Genomic DNA, 12,146 nt, shown 5'->3' with positions numbered 1-12,146 from the left:
AAGAAAATGGCAGCAATAATAGGTACAAAGAAGAAAAATGGGCTCATTTAGATGTCCTATTCGTGGACTCTCCTGAAACGTAGAGTTGATATTGGATGTAGCCTTTTTCAGAAATTATCAAAAAGAATATTTGTACAGAAAACAAGTGTGCAAACAATTCCCAAGAGAACCATGTTTGGATTAGCCATCTTCTCTGCCAAAGAACAAACTCTCATGAACATCAAAAAAAAATTTTTTTTAAATTGTCCTATATTTCCGTATTCTGATCACAAGATTCAGAATGGTTTCACTTTCTTCTAGAATAATGGGCGTCAAATTTTAGAATCCTAACTCAATGACATACTGAGAAAAGGGTAGTTTCAGGAGATCAAATAGCACCTTCAAAAACATTTCATCAAATTGGCAAACCTCGCACATTTATTCCACCAGACTCTTCACTTCAAAGGGAGAATAAAGACTTAGCAGGTTATAAATAATGCCCTTAAAACATAACTTTCCATTCCAAACAGCATGATGGAAAACAGATGATGAAGTTCTGCAAATGCTTTTAATTTCACACAGGTAGCATTTCGGTCATGATATTGACTTTCCATGTCAATACCAAAACAGTATAAAATGATGAGTAATGAAGGAGAATATATTTGTGCTGTAGCAAGATTGTTTTATATTTTCTGATTACCCCTCAAATAATGTATAAATACATTGTGTACTTCTATTAAAAGATTAATATAAAGTAGTAATCAAATTAGCATAAAGGTAGACAATCACACTTTCAAGGTCACTTCCAACTCTGTTATTCTGTTATTCAGTAAAACTCTTGAGGATGTCAAAGTGCTTAGCACACAATTACCATTCAAACAAATGAGGAGCTCTCTTATCTTTCATAAAATAAATAATGATTCCCTGGCTTTAGACCAGAGGTGGGGAACTTTGACCCTTTTATGACTATGGACTTCAACTCCCAGAATTCCAACATGGCTCAGGAATTTTGGGATGTAAGTCAACAAGTCATAAAAGGGTCATAGTTCCCCACCTTTTTATTCAGGTGTGCTTTAGACCCACACCTGAATAAAAAGAATCAATAGTATAAATGACCATAGGAAATGTAATTTTCTTCCAAAATTAGAACTTCACAAATAACAATAAATCATTGGTTGATTAGTTATTATTATATTTTTTAATCTTTATTATACTTTACTATTTAGCTTATGAAACAAGTTGTGTGCTGTTACTTTCTTAATCCATCCTATAAGGTGAGGATGTGTTGTCTGAAAGAATGGAACGAAAGGAAAGGAGAAAGGATTGATAAATTAGCAACAAGCTATTTCAGCACCCCAATTGTGCCATGTGGATCTGTCCAGGAAAAAGGAACAATATCATAGCCTTTTAACTATAGTAATTGTAATTTTATTTAAAATAATAAAATAAACACATGCTGTCAAAAGCACTTTATGAAAGAATAGATTAACACTTATTTGCCATATTCAAAAAAACATGGAAAATATTAAATTCTTCTTCTTTAGTATTATATTTTAAAATTACACTGATGGTATTTGCCTCTAATTTAAAAAGAGTTTAAGTTTTCTTACACCAGGCCAAGCAAATCTATTACAACAGGCAAAGGAACCTATCAGTTTCTAGATAAGGAAGGAAAACTTTAGCCAGTCTTAAAGGGACTGAATATAATTTAGAACAATTTGGGATTGTTCATAAAGCATTGCATTGGCATGCAGTTAAGGATCTGTCCCCTTCTTTTGAGCAAATTAAGATAAAAGTTATTTTTAATGTACTGCAAATGCACGGCTGTCTTTGGAAGATCATTTGACGGCCGTGGCCAGGGGGGCTTTTTATCAGGTCCGCCTGATACGCCAGTTGCGCCCCTTTCTAGATCGGGACTCCCTACGCACAGTCACTCAGGCACTCGTCACTTCCCGCCTGGACTACTGCAACGCTCTCTACATGGGGCTCCCCCTGGGGTTCACCCGGAGGCTCCAGCTGGTCCAGAACGCAGCCGCGCGGGGGATTATGGGGGCGACGAGGCGCTCCCACGTAACACCTCTCCTGCGTGAGCTGCACTGGCTCCCGGTGGTCTTCCGGGTGCGCTTCAAGGTGTTGGTGACCACCTTTAAAGCGCTCCATGGCTTAGGGCCGGGGTACTTACGAGACCGCCTTCTGCCACCAATAGCCTCCCACCGGCCAGTATGCTCGCACAGAGTGGGCCTCCTCAGGGTGCCGTCCGCCAGACAATGTCGGCTGACGACCCCCAGGGGGAGAGCCTTCTCTGTGGCGGCGCCCACCCTCTGGAACAACCTCCCCCCGGAGATACGTACAATAACAGACCTCCGGATTTTTCGTCGGGCCCTGAAAACCCATTTATTTCAATTAGCGGGGCTGGCTTGATTAATTTTAAATTGATTTTAAATTGGGTTATTTTAATTTACGGCCAATAATATTTAATTATTTTAAATTGTTTTTAAATTTTGTATGTATTGTTTTTTATTCTGGCTGTTCACCGCCCTGAGTCCTACTCTGGAGAAGGGCGGTATAGAAATTTAAATAATAAATAAATAAAATGTTGATTTAAGGGTAGATACTTAAACATGGCTGCAGGCACATGCTGAAGCTAGTAAATGGGGCCTTATTTTTTGTGCTGGCACCAATATGCTTTTAAAGTGTTAGCCCAGTTCTGCCTGCATGTCATAGGCAGCTTCTAAAACAGATGTTCACTTTTATTGTTAATTTCTAAAGTGAGTGCAATATGAGTGACTGTCTTTTGCCAGACCAAGTTTGTTTCTTCAGATTGCTGGAGATTCTGCAGTTCTAAACAGACCCAAACAGATCCCAAAACCTTAATTTCTCTCCCCCCCCAATTTTTCCAGATAAAAAGCACTTACGTTTTATCATTTGTTTCCTCTCCTTACTACCTTTACCAAGAAATCCCTTGCTTATTTTCTTCCACTTAAGATACACAAAGTCTCAATTTTATTTGATGCAGAGTTATCCACTAAAAGCAAGAAGAATGGCACTGCTATAAGTCTAACCCATAGTTGTGTGTGTGTGTGTGTGTGTGTGTGTTTAGCAAGTTAGCCCCTGATCACTACAGTATGAAACATTTCAGTCAGAATAAAGCTGGAAGGACACTTCGAGGTCTTCCAGTCCAACCTCCTGCTCAACCAGTTCAAACAAGTGCTTTATGGTGTGTGGGTGTGTGGATGTGAATAATAGGGGAAGCAGCCTGAAAATTCTTCTTTGTCCTTTATCAAAAATAAACTAATAAGTAACACACACATAGACAAACCGCATACTGTATATTAACACTTGTTATTTAAATTACAAAACACATATTTAAATTTAATGGAGTTCCTTCACTTCTAGTTCCATGAAAACCAAGCAGTTACCCAGGTCTACTTCTTTTGAGTAGAGAAAATCAACTGGCCATTCAGTTAGGTCAGACATTCCTTCCTCCTTGCTTAGATGAAAACGATACCAGGAGTAACTCAGTGGTGGGTTTCAAAATTTTTTACTACCGGTTCTGTGGGTGTGGCTTGGTGGGCATGGCAGGGGAAGGATACTGTAAAATCCCCATTCCCACCCCGCTCTGGGGGAAGGATACTGCAAAATCCCCATTTTCTCCCCATCAACTGGGACTTGGGAGGCAGAGAATAGATGGGGGTGTGGCCAGTCAGAATTTTTATTACTGGTTCTCCACACTACTCAAAATTTCCGCTACCAGTTCTCCAGAACTGGTCAGAACCTGCTGAAACCCACCTCTGGAGTAACTGTAAGGAAGATTTCTACATCAAAGAGAAGGTTTCTAAAGTATCTGGGTGTCAAGTTTTGGCTTGATGTGAATCACAAGGAGGGAAGTTACCAAGAACTTTAAAAGTGGATTTTATAATGGAAACGCTGACAGACCCTTCACTACACAGCATCTCTGGGCGCCACTCTAATAAAACGTGGCAAACATCCAGGAGTCTTTGCAGCTGCAAGTCTAGAGTTTATTAAATATCTGATTATAGTTTACAGGCCTCTGCCAGATCGTAACTCATTTAATGCTGACACATTCCACTTCATAATTAATGTTGTACTAATATGTTCCTAACTGGTATTATGATATTTTTCCTGGTTTTTTTTTTCTTTTTTTTTAGAACCAGCAATGCACTGATTTGGCAAGTGAAGCAGCCTCATACTTTTGGAGCAAAAACAACTCCAGTGCTTTGCTCCAGTCTTTGTAAAAAAAAAAAACAGCCAGCATACTCTAAGCAGGAAGAGTAAAAAAAAAAAAAAGGAGAGAAGACTTTTCTATAATGCAATGTTTGGCAAGTTAAAAGAAAAAGTTTGAAAAGTTAGTATAGGGACTTGCAACACACAATTAAATAAAAGGTCAAATAATAACCAAAATGTTACTAAAGTGCAGAGGGTAGATTTTGACACATAGCATGGATTGTTTGTGGCTGAGCTTGCCCACAAGGGAAATAGATCATTTGCTCTGGGCACGGAGCCCTCAATAGCAGGCATTAAGCGGTGCTTTGGGGTGCCTCTCCTAGTATCCGCATTACAGTAATTAGTGCTGCTCAAGGCAGAAAAGTAAATTTAAATCTTAATTATTTCACTGTGTTTGTGAGTCGTAAATTCTAGTTTAGTAATCTGCTATTCGGTCTGCCAATGAACCATAGGCAGTCACCTAAATCCAATCCAGGAAACACCTTTAATTGGAAAGACACACCTTTTTCTTTAAAAAAAAAAAAAAAACCAACCAGGAGTGGCATTAAAGTTTTGCAAGACCTGTTGTGGAAGCTAATTTACTGAAAGTCCAAAAGCCATTTAAATCTGCTTTGACCGCAGAATTTTAGGACAGCCATACAAGGCCCGATCCAGCAGAATAAGCAGGAGGGCTGCCAAAATTGCTGAAGGAACTTGCCACAATCTGCAAGTAAATGAGGTAATACACTCCACCAACTAAAGAAAAGATGTGGCATAAATCCGTTAAGACAGGAGTCTAAAATTCCCTAATTGCGTCATTGGTTCAGCTGTTAAAACTGATTAATATGTAACTCAGCTGTGCTGTTTTGCAAAAGCTGTTTGGATTTGATCTTATGGGGCAGCTTTACCTACAGTAACATTATCTAGAAACACACAAGAAAAGTAAAATAGACCAGAACAGATGACAACACTGTAGAATATTCCAAAGTTGAGTTGGATGGAAACTTCAACTCAAACATTCCCCTCATAAGCCTTTAGAGATGGATGGTGGCAGCCAAAATATACACACGTTCTTTCTATGCAGTTCTAAAGCAGTTTTAGTGGAGCTGGAAAAATGCAGGAATTATGTAAAGTTCAAAGTGGCTAAAGCTACCAGATCTGGGAGGCACAAATCCAAATAAACACGAGATGGCAGCAGGAAAAATATAAAATATTTATCTCTTTCTGACATCTTTTGTTTAAAATTAAGTATCTTAAAAGTAAAAGAGGGGGAAAAAAGGAAAAACATTACAATATAAAGGTATTTATACAGAAATTTTGCAGGGGTTATGAACTGGGGTAATGTACAAACAAAATAACATTTTAGACCAAATGTTCTTGGTCCATAGTAAACAGCACAATGCTTAAAGTCTTTGCACATTACATGCTCACTACCACAAAAATATATATTTCCAGAAAGAGATACCTCCAGGACCAATAATTATTGGCAATTGCCTTCCTAGAAATGAAGTTGAGAAGGCATAGTAATAGGGGAATCATCCAATGGGAGGACATAATAGCTTGAAGTTCTGATTCAATAGCTTGCAAGCTGTTAGAAAAATAAATCAGTCCAATCTGGAGTTGAAAGCTAAAGAAGCTAAAGAAGAAACATTTCACTATGCTGGCTGAGGAATTCTGGGACTTGAAGTCCACAAGTCTTAAAGTCGCCAAGGTTGGACACCCCTGCTATAAAGTATGATTGTGCAAGGATCAAGCCATCCACTCTGTGACTGGATCTTCATCTTGGAAAATAGCCTGATTTACCTAGTTTTAATTCATTACTTATTCTGGAATATTGCTCAGGGAAATCAGAGCTCTGCCTGGGTTTCCTTGCATGGGGCCTACATAAATACTTAATTGCCCCAATAACCTTTTTTGTTCTTTGTCAGAGTGGGATAGGATTTTCAGAAAAGCGAGACCATTATGTGGGGATAAAGCCTGCTAAATTTCATAGCGAACAGTACAAGGTTTGAGTTACCCTCTTTTGGGTTATTAAAGTGCAAAAAAAGTTTTGGCTTTTTACCGGAGGGAATGCTCCTTGTAGAATAGCTAGATGTAATAAAGGGTTGAGCCATGTCAAATTTCATTGGTTTTCATCACAAGGCTTTTCAGTTTTGATTGTAAGCAACTGCTTGCTCAGACCGGTTCTTCAATTTTTAAAATGAAATTGGAATTCTGTGAGTTATAAAAATGTTTGACAGGTAACAGGAGGAGCGCTGGAAACTTGGTGTCATTCATATGTTTTGGAGCACTAGTTTCTCATTGCCAGCTAATATGTTCAATTTGCAGTGATTCTGTGAAGAATAGTTCAAAAGAGTTAGATTGTACCAGCTTCCAGAATACCCTCTACATTAGAATAAGGCTCAGTGGTGGGTTTCAAATTTTTTTACTACCGGTTCTGTGGGCGTGACTTGGTGGGCAGGGCATGGCTTGGTGGGCATGGTAGGGGAAGGATACTGTAAAATCTCCATTCCCTCCTCACTCCAGGGGAAGGATACTGCAAAATCCCCATTTCCTCCTGATCAGCTGGGACTTGGGAGGCAGAGAATAGATGGTGGGTGGGTGGGGCCAGTCAGAATGTTTACTACCGGTTCTCCGAACTACTCAAAATTCCCACTACCGGTTCTCCAGAACTGGTCAGAACCTGTTGAAACCCACCTCTGGTAAGGCTGCAGTAGAATGATGCTAACAGACTGTTTCAGTCTTGGAGAAGGTAATTTGATCTTGAAAGTTTGATCACATCACTGTACCTCTGTCCCATAGTAGGAGCAAACCAGGATGTGTTGCATAGCAAATTGGACTGTTATTTAGATTCATGGGATACAAAATCTTCTCACTCTTCAATTACACTTCCAATACAATTTCACATAATTTATTTCCTTTTGTAAGAAAGGGGAGAAAAACATTCCCTAGATAAAAATGGCAACAAGGAAGAATGCCCCTGCTTCATTCTTGGCCTAAGAAGACTTGTAAAGATTTGAATATAATGGAGGTGGTGATGTTATTTCTCTCTAAAATGTTCAGTCATGATTGGTTCCCACTCTTGCTCTTTTTAGAAAAACTTTAAAGACATATCTCCTTCACCAAGCCTCTGTTGATTCATTTTAGTACTAATTTTAATTTAATCCTTTCTCACTCTATTTTTTTTATCTGAATCATTGTTAGCTGCCTTAATTATCTGTTACAGTTGAAATGTGGGCTGTAAACTGAACAAATAAAGAAATTCCAGGCGGTCCTAGGCTTCATTGGTTTTTGTCATCTCCACCCTTCTTTTCACATTCTTCTAGAGCCAACAGATCTTCTAATGCAACTAAATTCATAAAATCAGGGTGGGGTTTTAAACAATATACTGTCAGCAGACTCAGCACAATGTTCAACTCCTCTTTACTATTCTTATTACTGGCTATTCATTTCCCCAAATCTTTGTGAAGAATTCAGAGTGAAAGAGGGATATGGAGATTGCTGCTACTTCTTGTGTCTCCCTCAGCCTTCAGTGGCACCACTAAATTAAAATAACACAACCAGGGGATTTTAAATATAAGAAAGAAAGAAAGAGAGAGAGAGAGAGAGAGAGAGAGAGAGAGAGAGAGAGAGAGAGAGAGAGAGAGAGAGAGAAAGAAAGAAAGAAAGAAAGAAAGAAAGAAAGAAAGAAAGAAAGAAAGAAAGAGACCCTGACTGTCATTTCGTCTTCCCTCCCAATTTTTCCCACTAAAAAATAAGTACTTCTGAAAGTGGTATTTTTCTATGGTTTTGAGATTTATTTTATGTAATGCATGTTATGAAAAGTGATTCCCTACAGCCATCTCAAAAGAGGTAAAACATCTGGTTTGTTAATGGGGCTGTTTTTAATCAGAGGGATTAGCTCTTGTAAGGATATAATTATAATGATAAGTGCAATTTTATGCAATTTTCACCAACCCCAAAGCCTTGACAGATTTTATATAGATTCATTGAAAAGTCCCCACTTTCCCATCCCTGGTTTGGCCCAAGTGTGGAATGCGATGTGAATGGCTCTCAGTTCACAGACCAACTGCAACCTTGGATGCTGCTCTCAGCTTTAATAAGCAGCTGGGCCACTCTGTTTTGTTGTGGTGTCTGGAATGTGAACAAAGTGTGGCACACAAAACACCCCCTGGTGTTCCTGCAACCTGGAACACCTCCAATGATAAAATAAGTCAGACATTTAGTAGCTTGTATTACACTTTCCTTCACTGCTTGTCTAGAATATATTCGTGGACACTCGAGTTCGCACACATTAACCCTAAATATCATCTTTATTATACTTGCAGTATTTCTTTTTTTAAAAAAATGCTAATTGACAATTGTTTCTATTTGGAAAGAGTCTTAAACTAAAGTAGTATTTATTTGGGTCCTCTAATCAACATGTGATGGGACGTGGTGGCTCAGTGGCTAAGATGCTGAGCTTGTTGATTGAAAGGTCGGCAGTTCAGTGGTTCGAATCCCTAATGCCGTGTTATAGGGTGAGCTCCCTTTACTTGTCCCAGCTTCTGCCAACCTAGCAGTTTGAAAGCACATAAAAAATGCAAGTAGAAAAATAGGGACCACTTTTGATGGGAAGGTAACAGCGTTCCGTGCACCTTTGGCATTTAGTTGTGCCGGCCACATGACCATGGAGATGTCTTCGGACAGTGCTGGCTCTTTGGCTTTGAAATGGAGATGAGCACTGCCCCCTAGAGTCAGGAACGACTAGCAGATATGTGTGATGGGAACTTTTACCTTTACCTTTTAATCAACATGCTGGTTAAGAACTGAATTTCCTCTCACAAGACAAAGTCCTAGGAGCAGCTTTTTACTTCTCTTTTTTCTCCAGTATTATTGTAAAGGACCTTCAGACCACATTAAAAACCACATTTGAATGGCTGTGAAACATTTTTCCATGTTAGAACAGGTTTTCAGATAAATTTGAGGAGAATGGAGGAACTGAAGAGGGCCCTTGGTTAGGCTTGGACTATTTACCTCAGAGGACTGGAACCCTGTCACTTAAGCAATAAATCAGCTGTATAATGGCAGTGCAGACATACAGAAGTTGTTTCTGATACTGAACCCCATCACTTTTATTATGGTGGAAAAGAGCTTATGGATGCAGATCAGTAAATATAACCAGAATCTCCTTTTGGAAATTTCAAAATATGGCATACTGTGCCAGTAAAGAAGCATGGAGACCCTTTGGATGTAGTGGGTAAGGCATCCAGCTAGAAACCAGGTGACTGTGAGTTCTAGTCCTACTTAGACACAAAGCCAACTGGGTGACCTTGGGCCAGTCATTCTCTTTTTGCCCCAGAAAGCAGGCAATGGTAAATCAATTCAAAAACCACATCAGTTTGCCAAGAAAACTGGAGGGATTAGTACAGGCAGTACCAGGAGTCAACACTGACAAGAAGGAGAAGAAGGAGAAAGAGAAAGAAGCAGATTGGCCACTGGTGGATCAGAACTTTGATTATCACAGCAAGCTTATATTCAAACACAATTAAAGCCTTGCTATTCACTCCCGGGTCATAGAAAGCTATAGGACTGGTGAGAGAGCAATTGCCTATTTAGAGTTATGTATAAGGAAGGGAAGTGTGTGTGTGTGTGTGTGTGTGTGTGTGTGTGTGTGTGTGTGTGTGTGTGTGTTTGTAGCTAAGGGAATAACCAGTCACATTAACTTAGTTCCTGATCTGTTTGTTCCTAGATGTACTGAGCTTCAACTCTCATCATGGTCCACTCCAAACCTGATGATTATACCAGATGAAATACAGCATGTCTGGAAGTCCAAGTAGGTTTGATTCATAAACTATTCTGTCAACTAAATCCACAGCTGATAAAATAAATTATATGGCAAGCTGGAAGGAAAGCATCTATTTCAGCATTTATTTCCAAGAAGACCTTTGTGTTCTATACAACACCTACAGGTATTTTTAGAAAATGACTGGTGGGTGGCTTCTTCTCAATGATTTGTTTAGAAGTGTGTCCTTCTCTTCAGAAAAACAGCAACAATAACAACAACAGAACTTTACCACAGAATGATGGAAACTACTTTGAGGGGCTAAAACAAATAGTGGTGACATCCTCATTGGTCATCTTCATTGCAGTTCCTTAAAGTTTAACGGACATATTTTGGCTCTTAAACTCCACAAATTTCACCAAAAAGGGACCAGAATGTTCTGCCCAGCTTATCCTTAGCATAACTTGGTTAGCTCTACCAGTTCTGGGGTGCAATAAAGTTGATGCTTGCTTTAAAAAAAAAATTAATTTTCTTCAAAAGGTATGAAACTTCAATACAATTCAAACAAAGCTATAAAAGCTATAAAAAAATCTAAACAAAATAAATTCTGAGCTAACACAAATGTGTAATAAAATAATGAAAATAGTAAGAAATATTTTGAAGCAATAAAATTCTGTTCCTACAAATGTTCACACTGTAATATATCTAGCTAGCATATTATATGCGGAAATTGATTTTCCTATCTTCATTTAAAAATAAACCTTCCATGGTCTGATCTTCATACATACTGAAATATAACTCTTGTAGGATTGTATATGGATTAAGATATATTGATTAAGGGCCTGCATACATTATATAACTAATGTAAAACTGATGTGAATGAACCCCTTGAAGTTCAGCATTTGTCCATTTTGGAAGAAATGCTATGAAGAATGAATGGAGGTCCTTAGATGTTGACTTGTTCTGTGTACTAAGCAGTGGTGGGTTGGCCCCGGTTTGGACCGGTTCTATAGAACTGGTAGTAAAACCGGCGGGAGGCTCCGCCCACTGACCCCGATGTCATCAGGATGCTTCTGCCTGAGCGATGCAAGAGCGCACACACGGTCCCGTTGCGAACTAGTAGTAAAGGTAAGTAGAACCCACCCTTGGTAGTAAGTGAAAATAAAAGGCTATGTACCACAGAGTGCCACCACTGCTCATAATGCTATTTGTTCTCAACATTTACTATTCAATCAAGCAATTTTTATTCTACATGAAAAGAAGAATGACAGCATTATGTGTGATTCTGAAGAATAAGGCATCTCAGACATTTAATTTTTAGGCACCTGAAACCTAAAAACAGGAAGTGTAATCAGTCATAATCTGATGAATCCATGATTTTAGCTGCTGCTGTTTAACAAGTTTGGCAGATTTTATTTCATTTGAATGAATATCGTATATTTTGTTATACTTTTATGACCTTTACAAAACACAATGAACTCTATCGTACAGAGAGGAAAGATGCTAGAAAGTTAGAAAGAGGCCAATCTTGCCTTAATCCCCAAAGAGGGACGAGGTTTCACTTTAACAAGAAACTAACTATAGGTCAATATAATTATGGAATAATGACTACAAGTTATTTGCAATAATTCTACCTGATAAACTGAAAATAATTTTGCAAGCATTTACAGTATTCATGAAGATCAATGTGGGTTTTTACTACATGGGGCTCCTCCTGGGGTGCACCTGGAGGCTCCAACTGGTCCAGAATGCGGCCACGCGGGGGATTATGGAAGCGACGGGGTGCTCCCAAGTGACACCCCTCCTGCATGAGCTGCACTGGCTCCCGGTGGTCTTCCGGGTGCGCTTCAAGGTGTTGGTGACTACCTGTTCTGTCCCCGTCTCACACACGCACCCCCACAGACAGGCAACAGTTAAAGTACTCAGCCGACAACAGTTTATCTGGTATCAGAATTGGCAGCAACTCAGTGGCTGGCTGCCAGGTATTCTTTACTCACGAGGGGGGAGTTTCTCCCTTCGTCCGGGAACAAAGCCAATACACAATAATCAACAAAGTCCAGTAAATGCAAAGAAGGTCGTCCGATATCCATTTTTTGCTTGTCACAGAGCTGAACCGGCCACCACACTCTCTTTTATACCATGTGGGGTGTGGTCCAATGACTAATCCCTGGCATGCCTC

General features: G+C 39.3%; 1 long non-coding RNA gene across 2 annotated transcripts in view; it reads left to right on the top strand.

Annotated features, from left to right (window-relative positions):
* The window catches only part of LOC117661383 (uncharacterized), an 82,395-nt gene extending 71,905 nt beyond the window's left edge, over positions 1–10,490 (top strand). For both annotated transcript variants that reach the window (XR_015732230.1, XR_015732229.1), the window contains one exon: positions 9,935–10,490. This is a non-coding gene — a long non-coding RNA (uncharacterized LOC117661383). The remainder of the gene's footprint in view (positions 1–9,934) is intronic.
* The last annotated feature ends 1,656 nt before the right edge of the window (positions 10,491–12,146 follow it).

This window comes from Pantherophis guttatus, chromosome 2, assembly GCF_059756535.1.
Source record: "Pantherophis guttatus breed Tessera chromosome 2, ASM5975653v1, whole genome shotgun sequence".
NCBI lineage: Eukaryota > Metazoa > Chordata > Lepidosauria > Squamata > Colubridae > Pantherophis > Pantherophis guttatus.
Note: the sequence above shows the minus strand (reverse complement) of the source record. Positions and strands in the feature narration are given on the sequence as shown.